Raw genomic sequence first — 17,835 nt, 5'->3', positions numbered from 1 at the left:
CTATTTTAAGTATTTGGGATGATAAAATTTCTACTCTTTCTTTGTCTAGTACTGTTTTGCTTTAATTATTTTTGTTATGATTCTAGGGTTAGTGAAAAACTGATTAAGTGATGAATCAACAATATAAAACTTATGACAATCAAAATAAAGACAAGTAAAGAACAAGACACAGCAAGATTATAGTGGTTCGGCTTTACAGCCTACATCCACTCTCCAAGGCTCACACTAGGGATTTTATTATCAACCAAGAATGTACAATGATCAGAACATAAGCTAAACCATTACACAAGGAAAGACACACCGATTAGAGAAAACCCTAACTCGCTCTGCCCCCAAAACTCTCTGTCGTTTCTCTGGAAAAACATGGGTTAAATAAGCAGGCTTTTTCCTCCTGGATCATCACCATCTGTACTTGATTCTCCATAACAGAAAGTTTGCTGGATCGATTCTGGAAGTTTCGCTAAGATGAGAGCTGTCCTCCAAACAGGCTGTCGGCCCAAAACAGATAAAAAGAATAGAGAGCTCGTTGATAATCCAAACCTAATAGATAAGTCTTTAGGTTGGCCAAAACGTCGCATAATGAATTTTGACTTGGTTACTTCTGACTTCCACCGTGGGCAAATCAGGAGCCCGTCACCACAATCTCCACCTTGGCTTCTTGATTTGTCATCCCTCCAATGTGGCCTTGGAAATTTATCAGTTCACTCTTGAACTTGAAGTAGACTATACAGAGTCTGTGTTTTTCAAATGGGACAGGTTTGGTGAACATGTCGGCTGGTTGTTTGAGATCCATCAATTTTCTCAATTTCAATTTCCCCTTTTTCATCATTTCCCTATGAAATGAGGCGAACATCAATGGTTTGGTCCTCCATGGTAAACTTGATTTTTACAAAGGTGGATCGCACTTGGACTATCATTGTTAATCTTCACAGCTTGCTGCTCAACACCCAACTCACTGTCAAACCTTTCAGCTAGGTGGCCTCTTTTGCTGCCTCAGTCAGTGCAACCATACTCTGATTCAGTTGAGACAGAGTTACCATGTGCTGCAACTTGACTTCCAACTGACTGTGTTTCCCCACAAGGTAAAAACAAACCCAGATGTTGACTTTCTTCTGTCTAAATCCCCTGCATAATCTGCATCACAAAATCCCTCAACACACTCATCACAATTATGATTTTTCTTAAAATAATTCCAACTGATTTAGTTCCTTTTAAGTATCTCATATCCATTTAAGAGCCATCCAGTGTGACCTTCCTGGATTGCTCATGAACCTGCTAACCAAGCTTACAGCAAAACCTAAATCTGGTCTTGAACAAACCATCAAGTACATTAGGCTTCCCAGTGCACTAGCATAGAGTATCCCTGCCATTTCCAGTCTACCAGATTCAGTTTGTGGACTTTGCTCATGTGAGAGCTTCAGGTGAGCACGAGAGAGTCTGAATAGTTTAGCATCCAGCATGTTGAATTTCTTCAGAATTTTCTCAGTGTATTCCTTTGGACTAACTTTAACTACCAGCAGCCCTGTTTCTGACAGATAACACCAAGTATTTTGTGAGCTGACCCAGCTCTTTCATTTCAAACTTGGTGTTCAACAGCTTCTTCGTTGACACAGCTCAAATTTATCATGGCATGCCACAGACATATCATCTTATCACTGTTGTAACCTTCAGGCTGCTCCATTAGGATATTTCTTCCAATCTTCATGCAAGAATGCTGTCTTCACATCAAGTTGTTCCAATTCCAAATTGATTGAACTACTAGAGAAATCATGACCCTAATGGATGTATGCTTGCACCCAGGAGAAAAAATTTCATTGTAGCAACCCCCTCAACTTGTGTGAACCCCTTTGCAACTAACCTAGCTTTGTACCTAGTGCATCCTGAGTTTTCAAACCTGGTTTTTTCTTGAAAATCCATTTACATTTTACCACCCTACAGTCTTTTTGTTTATCAACCAGAACCCATGTGTTATTCTTCATAAGAGAATCAAATTCTTCCTCAGGCTCTCTTCCATTCCAATTTTTCAGATCTAGAAACTGCCTCTTGGAATGTCTTAGGTTCATCATTCATCTCTTCCTCCACCTGAGAGCATAAGCCACCAGGTCTGCATATCCTAGTCTACTTGGGGTCTCTGATTTTCTCCTGACCTATCCCTTGATAACTGATGTCAGTCAAATTTGAGTTATCTACACCTGGATATTCTGCCCTACTTCATGATCACCAATTGGTTCTTCCTCATGAGTGTCTAGTTCCTCAACTCCACTTTGATTCAAACTTGGTTAAGACTGGAGTCAGTCACTTCTTTCTAAGTGTCCAGCATCTGAATAGTTCTCAGCTTCATCAAGTCTGTTTCCTAAGCCAGTAGAGTATTTTCTCTGAATATGGCATCCCTACTTACAATACATTTCTAGTTTCTAAATTCCAGAACTTGTAGCCTTTAACCCCATCTGGATACCCTAAGAAGATGCATTTAGAGGCTCTAGGTTTTAATTTCTCATCCTTAGAATGAACATAGGCTAGACATCCAAATTCTAAGGTTTTCAAGGTTTACAGGATGACCAGTCCACTTTTCGAGTGGGACTCTAAAACCTATAGCTGAGAGAGGTGCCTGTTTATCAAGTAGACAGCGTAGGGCTGCTTCTGCCCAGAACTTGACTGAAGTTTGGAGCATGACAGGATACTCTTACCCTTTCTAAGATAGTCCTATTCATCCTTTCACAGAGTCCATTCTGCTGTGTTCTCACTGTCCTATGTCTAACTACCCCATTAATCCTACAGTATTTTTAAACTCCTCATTAATGAATTCCAAACCATTATCAGTTCTAAGCTTTTTCAGTTTCTTTCCACTTTGCTTTTCACCCTGGTTTCCATTCCTTAAATCTAGACTAGGTTTCATCCTTGGTTTTAAGAAAATAAATCCAAACATACCTAGATAGTCATCCACAATACAAAAATACCTACACCCCTCAAGTGAAAAATGCCTAGATGGTCCCCTAAATCAGAGTGCCACTACTCAAGTGTTGAGCTTGAGTAGTGATGTCCAGTCCCAAACTTTACCCTGTACATTTTCCCAATACACAGTGTTCACAAAAATTCGGTTCCCTGTTTTATCCCCACCTAGTAGGTTTTATTTGCTGAGTTCACCTAACCCTTTTCACTAACATGGGCAAGCCTTCTATGCCACAAGGTAGTCTTATCTAGCTCCTCAGTTGCCCCAATATTGACTTCTCCACTATCATCCTACCTTTCAAGACATACACCCATTTCTTTTTTCAGCCTTCATAATGACTAAAGACCCTTTTAAGACACTAAGACTCCCATTAGCACCTTATAATTCAGACCTATAGAGTCTAATGTTCCAGAGAGATAAGGTTTCATTTTAGTTCAGGGATATACCACATTAGTAAGTGTCTAGCTAATCCACTATGAAGATTCAGTTTGACACTCCATTCCCTTAATATGACAGACAGCATTATTTCCCATCATTACTTTCCCACCATCCAAAGGTTGAAATGAGCTAAACCACTCCCTATTAGGTGTCATATGATAGGCAACCAGTGTCTAGGATCCACTCATCCCTATACGGCCCTCTGAATAACTAGGACCTCTGAACTCTCATATCCTTCAGATACTACCCCTCACTGCCTCCATCATCCTCTTTCTTATATTTCACCCCTCACTGCCTCCATCATCCTCTTTCTCATATTTCTTCTTTTTTCTCTCAGGGCAGTCTCTTCTAAGATGACCCTCCTTATGACAGAAGAAACACTTCCATTTCCCAGGTTTGGACTTGACCTATGTCTATTCTAACCTCCCTTTTTCCAATTCTTCTTTTCAGATCTTCCTCTTACTACGACCCTCACCATCACTCACATTCTTATCCCTAATTCTGTTTTCTGTATCCTTAGCAGAGATAGCTTCTAATACTTCTTCTAGTTTCAGAGTCTGCCTACCATATTTCAAAGTCTCTACAAAGTTTGAATAAGTTTTAGGTAATGAATTTAACAAGATTACAGCTTGATCTTCATCACCTATTTCAATAGATTACTTTCTAAGTCTTGTATAATCTAAGGAACTCATTCTTATTATCTTTTATTGACTTTTGTTCATCCATCTTAAACCCAAATAAACTCTGTTTTAGAAATAACTATTAGGTACAGTCTTAGACTGATAGAGTGAGTCTAACCTGCTCCATATCTCCGCAGCAGTCTTCTCTTTCTTGACTTCTCGAAGCACTTTATCGCCCAGCCAGAATCAGGGAACTTTTGGCCTTGTTCAGCATTGCTTGTTTTTCTGTGGTGGTTAATGTATCAGGTAGATCTTCTTCTCCTTTCAGAGCCAACGCAAGCCTTCTTTAACAACACCGCCTCATCTTCATTTTCCACAAGCCGAAATCGTTTTCACCTGTAAACTTTTCCAACTCAAATTTAGTCGACATGTTTTTCTTACAGATCAGAAAACACTCAGTAATAGGAAAGAGATCAATTTTAATGAAATCCCAACAACACGATTGAAGAGCAGAGAAACCTTAACTGGACCTTTAACGAGCCTGATACCAATTGTTATGATTCTAGGGTTAGTGAAAAACTGATTAAGTGATGAATCAACAATATAAAACTTATGACAATCAAAATAAAGACAAGTAAAGAACAAGACACAGCAAGATTATAGTGGTTCGGCTTTACAGCCTCCATCCACTCTCCAAGCTCACACTAGGGATTTTATTATCAACCAAGAATGTACAATGATCAAAACATAAGGTAAACCATTACACAAGGAAAGAACACACCGATTAGAGAAAACCCTACACTCGCTCTGCCCCTAAAACTCTCTATCGTTTCTCTGGAAAAACATGGGTTAAATAAGCAGGCTTTTTCCTCCTGGATCATCAGCCATCTGTCCTTGATTCTCCATACACAAAGTTTTGCTGATCGATTCTGGAAGTTTCGCCAAGATGAGGAGCTGTCCTCCAAACAGGCTGTCGGCCAAAACATAAGAAGAGAATGAGAGCTCATTGATAATCCGAAGCCCTATTAGATAAGTCTTTTAGGTTGGCCAAAACAACGTCGCATAATAGTTTGACTTGGACCTTATGCTGACTTCCCCCGTGGCAAATCAGGAGCCACGTCACCACAATTTTTAATATTTAAGAAATCCTTGACATGGAGGCATTAATGGCATGATAAAGAAAAATATTCTTGTGAACAGACTCTACTTAGGTCTGCAAAAGGATATCAAATACAACTGTAGGTGAATCTAGCAGTTGCTTGTAATTGTCAATAGCAATTTGCAGAATGTGCAAATTCAGTGTAGTAGCTTGTTGCTTCGGTTAAGAAACCCTCCACAGCAAAATCAAGGCATCTTACCCGACAGATCTTTCACATGAAATTTCGAACTTTTAAATTTCGACTTTGATCCTCATTTTTTTCTTATCCACTTGAAATGTGAGGATTTGAACTTGAACACTTTGGTTTTATTATTTTGTTAAGTTGTCACTCTACATAAAAGTTTAAGCTCACAGGCTCATATGGTTTGAGACAGCCCCGAGGCCTGTTTGAGAAGCTAAAAACTGCATTACTAGGTTGGGATTTGTTAACTCTATTGCAGATTCAAGCCTCTTCATCTATCGAAACAGAGCAAGTTACTACATTTGGTGTATGTAGATGATATTCTTCTTACTGGAAGTACTGGTGAAATGGTAATGGATGTAGTTCACAAACTAAACAAACAGTCTGCACTCAAAACTCTTGGCTCTCTAAAATATTTTTTGGTTTTCAGGTGCTCCGAACTGACCTAGGATTGCATATGAGTCAAGAGAAATATGCAAAGGATCTCTTAGTAAAAACATGATGATGAACTCTAAACCTTTCTCCACTCCCATGGCAGTAGGTGCCAAACTTTCATTTGAAGATAGTGAAGCATTTGATAACCAGCCTTGTATAGGTACAATTGGAGCTCTATATGCTTAACACTATCAAGACCTGATATCTCCTATTCAGTCAACAACTAAGCCAGTTTTTGAAAGCTCCCACTCACCTCCATTAGCAGGCATGCAAAAGACTTCTGAGGTACATTAAGGTACTCTAACTCATGGCATATAGTTCACTAAAGCACAAGACTGACTCTAGAGGGCTTTACGGATGCTGATTGGGCCAGCAACATTCAGGACCGAAGATCCACCAGTGATGTTGTCTCTTCCTAGGTCCAAATCTGGTTCATTAGAGCTCCGTAAAACAGAAAGTAATAGCTCTTTCCTCCACTGAAGCAGAGCAGTCTACTGAAATTGCATGGTTTCAATCCTTATTCTCTGAAATGGATTATCTCTTGCAGCCATTCCCATTTCTGGTGTGACAATCAAAGGTAGGCTCTCTTGCCTCCAATCCTTTTTTTCATGCAAGAAACACATTAGCTAATGCTCATTTGTAAGAGACAAATTTCATCCAATAAGTTGAAAGTTCAATATGTGCCTGGTGACACCAAAAAGCTGACATTTTTACTAAAGCCCTCCCACCAGCAAGGTTTGAAACATTAAGGGATCAGCATTCAATCCAGACTTCCAGAGTTAAGCTGATCAATAGGTTCTGATGAGTTTAATCTTCAGTATTGGTGCTGAATTACAGTCATGTCTTGGTACTGCTGTGTTTTAATGCTGAGAATTTTACAGAAGTGGTGCTGGATTATAGTCAGTTTTAGTACTCTTCTTTTTCTTTTTTTCTTCATGCTGAGAGTCTTACAGAAAGTGTACTTCAGTTGGTACTGCTGTGTTCTATGTGAGAAGTTTTACAGAAGAAATTTTCAGTTTTGTGCTGAGATTTTCAGCTTTGGTACTGCTGGGTTCTACTGCTGAGAATTTTTAACAGAAGAAAATTTCATTTTTGATGCTGAGATTTTCAGTCTTGGTACTGCTGTTGTTCTATTGCTGAGAAGTTTTACAGAAGAAATTTTCAGTTTTGGTGCTGAGATTTTCTTGCATCTGAGTTATGTTCAACTGATTTGTTTTTTGATCTCTGCTGATTTGTCTTAACTGAAGTACTTGGTGCTGTTATGCTGGTGTTCTGCTCTCTTATACTCTGCCTTGACTGAAATGCCTGCTTGGTAATGGACTGAAGTGCTGTTTAGTACTGTTGTGCTGGTATTCTGCTCCCTCATAATCTGTCTTGACTGAGAGTAAAATGGTACTTAATCAAGTTAATGAGCAGATTTTTGCAGAGTAGATGGTTTAGTTTAAGAGGGATGTTAAGTAAAATGGAGAAGTTGTCAAGAATTCCAAGCTTGGTTTAGAGGGAGATGTTAGTAAAGTGGTTGTTTGTGGCCGTTTATCTACTGCTATATTCACTGTTACTCTTAACTTAAAACTCTATAAAGAGTTCATCATTGTACACTTACTCAACTTTAAAAATACAAGTATTTTCCAGAATTTTCTTTCGTTTTCCCTCTGTTTTTACTCAAAATATCACATAGTTTAGACCTAATAATTATATTTGAGTTCAATACAAATCTAATCTGAACCTTTGTATATGTATTTTGTAAAGTAGCTCAATGCTTCGTGGATAATGCTTACTTTATGTTGCCTTCAGCAATTTATATCCAGGCCCTGTAATCTGTGGTTCTCTAATCTATTCAAAATTGGACAACTAGTTAATGATATGTGTCAGATGAAGGTTACTGCAATGTTAATTTGGCTGGTGTTTGGTTTTCTGGGCTTTGAAATGATGTTGATTGCTCTTTAAAAATGTCTTTAAGCTGCCATTATTTGACTATTCTGTTTTGTTTGAAACACTATTTTATTGTCAACTTTTTCTGACGTTTTGCCTTCTGCTCCAAGTTCTGAGGCTGCTTTCGTCTAACAGGTTTGCACAATCAGATTATTTTTTATGTGTATATGGCTATTGCTATATCTGATTTCTGTTTAAGTCTTTAACTTTTTTTTCTTAATTTTTCTTTTTACCTCTAGTTTCACTCCTTATCTAATCAGATTGCATAGATAAAAGACTAATTAGTTACTCATCTTGCTTTAGTTTATCCTCAATTAAATTTGGTAAAACCAGAGTTCTACAAGGAAATTTTACTGCCTTTGACATCTTTAGACCCTATAAAAACCTATATTACTTACAAACCCCATATGACTCTCACCTACTCCAATTAATTTATTAGATTGATATTCATAAATACTTCTAACATAGCTCAAAGAATACAAATTTGCTGGACGGATCCAGAAATGCCTGGCATTATATAAACAAATTTATTGAAAACATGAAGGGTAAAGTAATAGGAGTTTTGAAACTTGATAGAATTTTAAAAGAAATTTCTATACTAGTAAAAAAAAAAAAAAAAAAAAAGTATTTTTTTTCTAATTAGTAAATGCCTTTAATATTTTAATATTTCAAAATGTGCTTGATATAATATTGAAAAAGAATTTATCTACTTAAGTTTTCAAATTTATCATTCAGATGAAACTTTCGCTCTTTTTTAAAATAGTTCTTTAAGTTTGAAAACTTTATCATGGATACACCTTTGCGCTGAATCTGTTAGAGAAAAGAAAAGGTAACTTAAGTCTTATAGAAAGTATTAGGGTCAAATGAACTTTGTTTTTATTTAAAAAAGAATGTTCTGTAAACTTAACCACAATATAACAAGTTAAGACAAACGATTACTATGATAATTTTTTTTTTTTTTTTAAAAATTTTGAGGATCCATTAGATAACGCAATACGATATTAGATACTTTTCATCATGACTTTAAAATATGAAAGTTGTCATCCGAATAATAAATTTAGAAACTTTGAGAGCATCTATTACATTCTCCATATGAATATTCAAAATTGTTATTAGATTAAAATTAAAAAATTTGTTAAACGACTTTTAATCATTTAATTATTTTATATTCATTATAAGGATTATAACCTAAAACCTTTTTTGCAAATATTTTAATTTTTTCTACAATTCATTTTGTAGACAGTAAAATCTATGGTTACGGAATGAGGTATGATCTTGTGAGATTGAGTCACTGACAATCCGTTGAACCTAAACATAAAAAACAGTGCAAAGCTTAAGTAAACACCAGTGTGTGTCTGTCATAGGCACTCTGACGCTCAAGTCAGTAGAATGAATGAACCTATTTAGTGAAAGCTAGGGAAGGAAAGGTTACCAAAGCTCATAGGAATAGACTACGTGGAGGTCCAGTTCTCAAGAGCACGAACCTTAATTATAGTAATGATATTAAATAATGGATTCTTAATGGGAGGCAAGACCTCTCTTTATATAGTGGTAATGTACCCCCGCTTTATTATTCAAATGCCCTAAGGTATGAAATTTACCTTTCAAGTAATTTTCTTTTTTTTAATGGAAGGGTAAATGTCAATTTACATGTATTTCGAGATGTGGCCATTGTAAAGTGTAGGGTATGTCATTGAAGAGAATAAGGGTAGAATGGTCATAAAGTTGATTGAATTTAAATGGCATAACGGTAACCAAGGGTATAATGGTCTTTCATACAAAGCCATATGTAATAAGTATCCATAAAAGTGCACCAAGGGTAAGTTAGTCATTTACCTAATGGATTTCTTAATTGTTAAGTGTTTTAAAGAAGTCAATGGAATTAAATGAGTGCTAATCTTTATGTTGTGTAGAAATGACCAAAACGCCCTTTTGAAAAATTTATGCCAAATGACCCTTATATCTAACTTTTATGACCAATCACATTAGAGAAACAATGAATATTTACAAGGTTTAAAGAGAGAGGAGTCGGCCTTGTTCACCCCAAACATATCATCTTCTCTTCATCTCTCAAATCCACCATAAAAGCCCTAATCCAGCATTTTATTCTCAAATTTTCAAGGAGTCACCATCCACACTTAAAGACTTCAATTTCAGAGTTTAAGATGAGTTTTAAACCCTGGTTTTTCTGATCTTTTAGGTAAAAGAGAAATTCATAAGTGATATGTGTATAAGGTAGAAAGGGTGAACCTTTGGAGCTAGGAGGAGTGTCTTGTGCTTTGAATACTAAAGTAAGAAAAAAATCTCCCTTATGACTACAATTGATAACACCTAGGTTTATGAACTTACATTTATTTATGTTAATATGAGTGTGATGCTATGTTTTTGGTTATGGATTGTTTAAATGGGTGTGTTGATTGGTGTTTGTGTGCATATGAGGGATGATTATGCCAATTAAGAGATTTGTAGTTGGACGATGTTTTGGCCACTTTTGTTTCTGTAAAAGGGGAAGTTTTTATGGCCTTTTATACTAAGAATGATATGGCAATGATATGATGTGCAAATGAAGGTGACATGGTTAAAATGAATAGAATTCGGATTTGGCTTTTTGAGACTTATACTGTACATGCTTCACTGAATCAGTCTAACTGAAGTTATAGAAGTCTGATTGAGTTGATTCTTGGAGTGTTAAAGTTGAGAAACAGACCTAAAACTTTTATGTTTTACGCCAAAAATAAATTCGAATTAGAAGATAAGGGAAAAATTGCTTGAAAAGTGACAAACTATATGTTATCTAGCTTCTTAATGGAAGTTCCCATTTGTTTTAATTCTAATAAACCCCTGAGTAATCTTACCCATTTGTTTTAATTCTAATAAACCCCTGAATAATCTTACTACTGAAATTCCCTGTATTGTATGAGTAGTTGAATGAATTAGTAAAGAATTTTAGTAGAGAATATAGTATGTTGACATGGGATATGTTAGTCCATACATTTGCATTCATATGGTAATGCATATAGCTTATTTAGTTGTCTTATGAAAAATTTATGAAATGTTAAGAATTAATTCCATGAGTCCTCTTAAGGTATAAACCAAGATCAGAGGAATGGAATTCTTATGGAAACTATGAGTCTTTGAGGTGACGACCAAGAACAAGGTAATGGTTCAATGAATCCGATCGGATACAAAGACTAATGAAACCATCAAGTTAAAGACAAAAAGAAATAGCATGTCACGTACATGAATATTTCATAAGTCATATATGTTCTACATTATAGTATGTATGGTTATATTATGACTTTGTTTATGAGAAAAGTCCAAAGGTATGATATGTTTTATGAACTTGCTATGTCAAAGAATGAAGGTCGGTTTTGTAGGTAGGTAAGGTCCTAAGTAATATACTATATAATGAATCTTAATAGTTATAAATGGTCATATTCTTACTGAGCGATTAGCGCTCACCCCACAAAATGTTTTAAACGTTTTGCAGGTAAGGATTAAGGCATGAAGCTGGGAGAGGATTTCGAGGGCGCTATGAGCATGAAGGGATGTTTTAATGATGACTATTGAATGGTTTTGTCTAATTTTAGTGTAGTAATATGATCATATTTCATATGTAGTAAATATGTCCATATCTATAATAAGTAAATATGTTGTATTAATAAGGAAATCAAATTGCTAGTAAATTTTGTAAAAGTGTGTATTCTAGTAAGTATACTATGGATTCATATTTACTCCAGAAAGTACCTATATTTATACAATGACCTTATTTTATTTTAGAAATTAAATTAATAAATAAATAACATATTATTTTTTTAAACTACAAGTTTATTCTTTAAATAGGTTTTTAAAATAACCTTCTTTCCTATGGCGTGCATTTTCTAGATCTCAATAGCCAAGGGATACTTAGGAAATACCCGACTAGGAGGGGGTTTTACGGTAATAGGATCTTCAAATCCTAGTAGAACTCTTAGTCCATATAAAAGTTATAGTAATAGAAAGACTTGACTTACTTGCCTTGTAGGAGTGAGAGCCCTAATTCACCTTAGATGCAGGATTTTTAAGTGAATTAGATAAAACCTAATAAAAAGTAGGTGTATAAGGGTTTTAGTGGATTCTAAACCCTTAGGGGGTTTGGTTCGGGTTAAGTGGCATTACTAGTAATGTCATCTTATATTACTTATTACCACGTTGGTTGTCAATAATATAAAGACTAGTAATCTTCAAATACCAATAGTGTTTACTATTGTAATATAAGAGTTATCGGATTACCTCCATTTTCTTAGGTTTTCAAGATTACCAGGGTTCTCTTTTTTTTTGTTACAATTTTATCCCTTTAATAAAAATTTTGGACAAAATACCCCTACTTTAAAACAAATTTACATTAATATCCTATTTCAATTTTACCCTTTTTATTAAAATTTTGGACAATAATGCCCTTATATTTAAAATATTTACAGATCACCACTGCCCCCAAGCCACCACACCCACAGCCACCCAGCCACCACCGCCGACAGCGGTCAACCACCGCGACCACCGTCGAAAAATTGCCGGAGTCCCTAAAAACACTGGAAATTCTGTGGGAGGCTCCAGGAGGCTTCGCTTGGCCGTTTTTGGCCATATTGATGGCCGAAAACGCCATATCGGGCCAGATCGGCCGAAATGGCCAGATCTATTCTGGCATTTCCGGCCAGATTGAGGGATCTGGCCGTTAACGGCCAGATCCCTGGCCACTATCGGCCAGGTCTGGACCAGACCTGCCGTTAACAGCCACGGATCTGGCCGTTAGCGGCCAGATCTATTCGGCCGAAATAGATCTGGCCGCTAATGGCCATCCGCCGTTAACGGCCAGTCTGGTCCAGACTGGCGTTAACGCCACGGATCTGGCCGTAACGGCCAGATCTGGCCCGATATGGCCGTTTTCGGCCACAATATGGCCAAAAACGGCCATATCGAAGCCTCCCGGAGCCTCCCACAGAATTTCCAGTTTTTTTTAGGGCTCCCGATTTTCCGGCGGTTGTTCGCGGTGGCGGGGCGGCGGCAGGAGGTGGGGTTGATTTCGTCATGAATTAAAGTTTTTTTAAGCGGGGTGTTTTAGCTAATCTAAATATTGGGGTTAAAAATTTATTCAAAAATTATAACAAAAATAATATTATATTAATATTTAAAAGAGGGTCAATTTAGTAATTTAATAACATACCCACCATTTATTCCCATAACCAAACATATTATATACATACCCACCAACTCACCAACATATTTTCTTAAAGATTCCAGTAATCTTCCAGGTAATCTATCTTTCCAATAATCCAATATTCCCAGTAATCTAACATCCTGAACCAAACGCCCCCTAGAGGATATCATGGGTCAAAGCACCTAGCCCTGGATGGGCTAATGATGATACCTAATCTGGAGAGAGTTGCGTTTAGGCATAAATCTAGCCCATGAATGAACTTTAATGTATGCTCAATGGAATTGGGTCACGACCTAGGGACACATAATAATGTTACCTGTTTGAGTACGTTTGTTGGTTCATAAATTTTTATAAGACTTTTGTATTTCTTTTAAAAAAAAATACATAAATTTTATATCAAATAAACTAAGATAAGCTAAAAAAACGATAGTGCTCAGGTCGGCTCCTTTTGCAGAACGTGAGGCTGTTAATATTAAAATACCTTGGCATACAAACGCTTCTTTTTAGAAGAAAAAAGAAAAAAAAAGCAGCAAATAAATAAATTTATTATTGGTGACAGATAAATGACAACATAGTAGTCTAAGTCATAAAGAACATATTAGATAACAAATATATAATTATATATTCTTGGTGAGAGTGAGAGGAAAAAGTAGAATGAAAGCTACGAGACATCGTTGAAGATTCCATGCTGACGTTTAACATGTTATGTCATTAATAAAGCAAAATAACTGAGCATAGATGCTTATAAAAGGGAAAAATGAAACTTTGTCATTAATTCAGTGAACATTCCAAATCTCTCTTTGTTTATTCCTTAATCTCTACGTAGAGAGAAGACAAATAGACATGGAATGTCAGGATCAGGATAAACAATCATCAAATCTAAGAATATGTTAACCTTCATGACTCTGCTCAGTCGGGGATGTGATGGGTTTCAAAGCTACTTCAGGAGAATCCTTCTTCTCAACGAAAGAAATGCAATTGTAAGATTTTTTTTTTTTTCTTTTAGTATTAATGCATATATATCACTTGAAAGAATAGAGTTTATCAGTTGGTTCTTTAAAGGGTTTTACAAATTAAGAAGGAAACAGAAATTAAGTTTCTTTGTAAATTAATTAATTTAAGTACACAATCGAGTGTGTATATCTTCCATTTATGTATTCTTTTGGTTTAACTGCAGATGTTGGAGACACCCTTCATCTTTCTGCTGGTAACAACAAGACAGAAATATGAAATTTCTGCTTGAATGGAAAGGAGATGACAAGCAACTTGGAAGCGAAAAACTATGGTAAGTTAAATTTATCTGTTTTATGTTTATTAATTTCCGGAGAGAAATCTAATCGCCTAATAAAGCCAAAAATATGCTAGTAATGACTGCTGAGAAAAAAAAAAAAAAAAAAGAGAGAGGGGAGAGAGACCATCTTCCTTGAAAAACCATGTGTTATAATATTGATCTGTTGAGTTCTGCAGTGTGGAGAAACTCCATTGCATTTAGCAGCCAGAATGGATGCAATGAAGCTGCACGGTTACTTCTTGCTCATGGTGCTCTTGTTGAAGCTGAAAATATTGTAAGTGAAATTCATCTGTTTATATTTCATAATTTTCCGAGAAGAAATCTAAGCACTATAAAGCCAAAAAATATGCTTAAAATAAACTGATTTAGAAAAAAAAAAAAAAAAACTATATCTTACTTGAAAAACCATGTGTTATATATTGATCGTTGAGTTTTGCAGTGTGGAGAAACTGCATTGCATTTAGCAGCCAAGCATGGGCAGTGAGCTGCACGATTACTTTCTGTCATGGTGCTCTTGTTGAAGCTGAAACTGAGGTGTTTTTTTAATTCTGAACAACTTTTCATACAATGTGATAGTGATATATTTTTATTCAATTTATTTCCCTTTTTTACATGCAGTATGGAGCGACACCACTAAAACTTTCGGTTTTGCACTCAATTCGAACTGAAGACTGTTCAATTGTCAAGACATTGCTCGAGAATATGCTGATTATAATGCAAAGATGATGTATGGATTTTATATATATTACTAAAAATAAAAATAATATATGCTAATACAGTAATTTAAGTAACTAATCAGGAGGGCATGACTGTTCTAGATCATCTTTCAAAATCCAAGAAAGTGGAATGCGCTGATGTATTCTCTCTCATCAAGAAGAGCAACGAAAAAAAAGGTACTTGAAGCATGCAGCAAGGAAAAAGAAACGATGGATGCCCTTGATAAAGAGCTATCATAATATTGGGTCTGGATGAACTCAAGAGCAACTTCGGAAATGGGCAAAGAGCTTTCTTGTGGATGAGAGGCGCAAGGCCCTTGGACTGATAGTTGGCACTGAAAGACCTCCTCACATCCCATTTCAAGGATATCCTGGAACAGGTAAATATCATTGCTGCTTAATTTTATAATCTTTCCTTGAGGGTACTATTGTTATAAAAAACTTATAGAGTCCATCATTAATGAAACAAATATCCATAGACTATATAATCAAAATAAATGGGCACAGGGCATTCTTTTGGATTGGTAGTTAATTTCTATATGATGGATTTAATTATAATCAACATTTCATTTAATTTTTTTTAGGCTTAAACTGGATTGGTAAAATTTTATAGCATGTTTTTGGATTTAATTATTTGGTGGTAATATAATTTTATAGAGTATTGAGGGTCAAGAGTAATATTTATGTTTTTTTTTTATTGTGTTTAAATCCCAGGAAGGGGCTACCCCACGGTAGGCCTCCATTGGCGAAACCTTTTCAAAGATGAATGTTGGCACGAAAACTCCTCATATGGCATTTCCAGGAAATCCGGAACGGGTAAAATTGTTGCTTACTTTATCTTTCCTTGAGGTACCGGTGCATCTGGACTTTTAGATTTGAGGACTATGTTTATAAAAACTATTACCTCTCATCCAAATTAAAACAAAATATCATTAGACTCTATAATCCAAATAAAATGGGCAAAGGGCATTCTTTTGATGAAGGCAAGGCCCTTAGACTGAAATTAGTGTAGAACTAGGATTTAGGTAAGAGGGCAAATTAAAAAATATATATTTTAAATTTTTTATATGATAATTAAAAAATATTTCAATACAATTATATTTTTCTAATATATGGTGAAGCAAATAAAAGAGAGATACTACATAACAAAAACATAAAAAAATCATTATTTTCTAGTAAATTAAAGAAACTAAGTAGAATAGGATTCATAAATTAATAAGAATTTGTCCTATATCAAAGCTTAATTTTGAAGTTTTATAAATGTTTTTATTAATTTAATCAAATTTATTTAGTTTATTTTGGATTATTATTATATTGGGCACTAAATTTGTATATGGTGGACTTAAATAATCTAACTTTCATTTAATTTTTTTATAGGTTTAAATATTGGATTAGGTAAATTTTCATTAACTTGTTTTTGGGATTAACTATTTGGGGGTATTAGTAATTTATAAAGTATTAAGGGCCTAAGGTATAGTTTGTATTGTTCCTTTCATTTAAATACCAGGGAGGGCATGCCTACCCTGGGTGGCACCTCCGCCATTGCGAAAGTTGGCACAGAAGACTTCCACATGGCATTTCTAGGAAATCCTGGAACAGGTAAAATTGCTGCTACTTTAGCTTTCCTTGAGTTAAATCTAACATTCTTTAATGGATTTGCCCTTTCTGTTTGTTTTAAATAGAACTTGTGTACTTCTTAATGATTAAAAAAAAAAAAAAAAAGTTATGCAAATTAATATTCTCCTAACATAATATATTGTTTTCTAAATACCAAATAATTAAATTTTTCTTTTTTTCATATTGGATATTAGGTAAGAACATGGTGGCTCGAACCCTTGGAAGACTACTCCATAGTGCGGGAATTTTGCGTACCCCTATTGTAAAAGAAGTTCAAAGGACAGATTTAGTTGGTGAATATATTGGAGACTGGGACCAAAGACTAGGGAAAAGTACACTGCTTTGCTTTCATATCACATGTTTATGAATTCCTGTAATTAATATACAATGTGGCTAAACTCTTTTATAGTCATTGATGGATCGATATCATCTCTTTTCCTTTTATTTTCAAAATGCATAATATCTTAGAAACATATTTTATGTTGTATGGTTATTTTAACAAAAAAAAAAAAAAAAATTCATGCACAGATCAACACCGAGGGGGTATTCTTTTTGTGGATGAAGCTTATCGACTAATCCCTTGGGAGAGATGTGCCGTGACTTCGGGTTAGAAGCCTTAGAAGAGATCATGTCGTGATGGACAGTGGAAAAGTTTTAGTATATTTGCTGTTACAATGAACCAATGCAACGTGTAATATCTTCTAATGAAGGTTTCAGCAGAAGGGTTACTAACATTTTTAGTTTAAAGATTTGAGCTGTGAAGAATTAGTAACTTTCTCATATCAAGATGAGTAATCAAGCGGAGGATAACTTGTTATATGGGTTCAAATTACATTCTTCTTGTAGTGAAAATGCCATTGCAGAGCTAATACAGAAAGAGACAACAAAAGTGCAACGTATGAAAATGATGGAGGTTTAGTGGATATAATGCTAAATAATGGAAGGAGAATTTGGATTTTAGGTTTATGATTGTGTAGAGAGTGATGAATTGCTTACGATCAAATTAGAGGATTTTGAAGCAGCTTTGAGATTTTTACCCAAATAGCATCACCTTAGGTTTGAGTGTGACTTATAGTCTTCTGGGTTTGTGCGTGTTTGAGTTATAGTTAGCTGTTTATCAGTTGAACTTTTCATTTGTATTTGCAATATAACTATTTTAAGTATTTGGGATACTAAAATCTCCACTCTTGTTTGTCATTTCTATCTTTATTACTTAGTATGTTTTACTTTTTCTTTAACTATTTTTATTACTTAGTAGGTCTTCAAGTTAGAGAACATCCTTTTCTGGAGTTACTGAAGTTA

The 17,835-nt window shown here is 35.2% G+C and overlaps 1 pseudogene; it reads left to right on the top strand.

Moving 5' to 3' along the window:
* The first annotated feature begins 15,005 nt into the window (after positions 1 to 15,005).
* LOC116139125 lies at positions 15,006 to 17,578 on the top strand (annotated as a pseudogene).
* The last annotated feature ends 257 nt before the right edge of the window (positions 17,579 to 17,835 follow it).

The sequence above is a fragment of the Pistacia vera genome, unplaced genomic scaffold (assembly GCF_008641045.1).
Source record: "Pistacia vera cultivar Batoury unplaced genomic scaffold, PisVer_v2 Contig347, whole genome shotgun sequence".
Lineage (NCBI taxonomy): Eukaryota > Viridiplantae > Streptophyta > Magnoliopsida > Sapindales > Anacardiaceae > Pistacia > Pistacia vera.
This window is presented reverse-complemented; position numbering and strand designations above follow the sequence as displayed.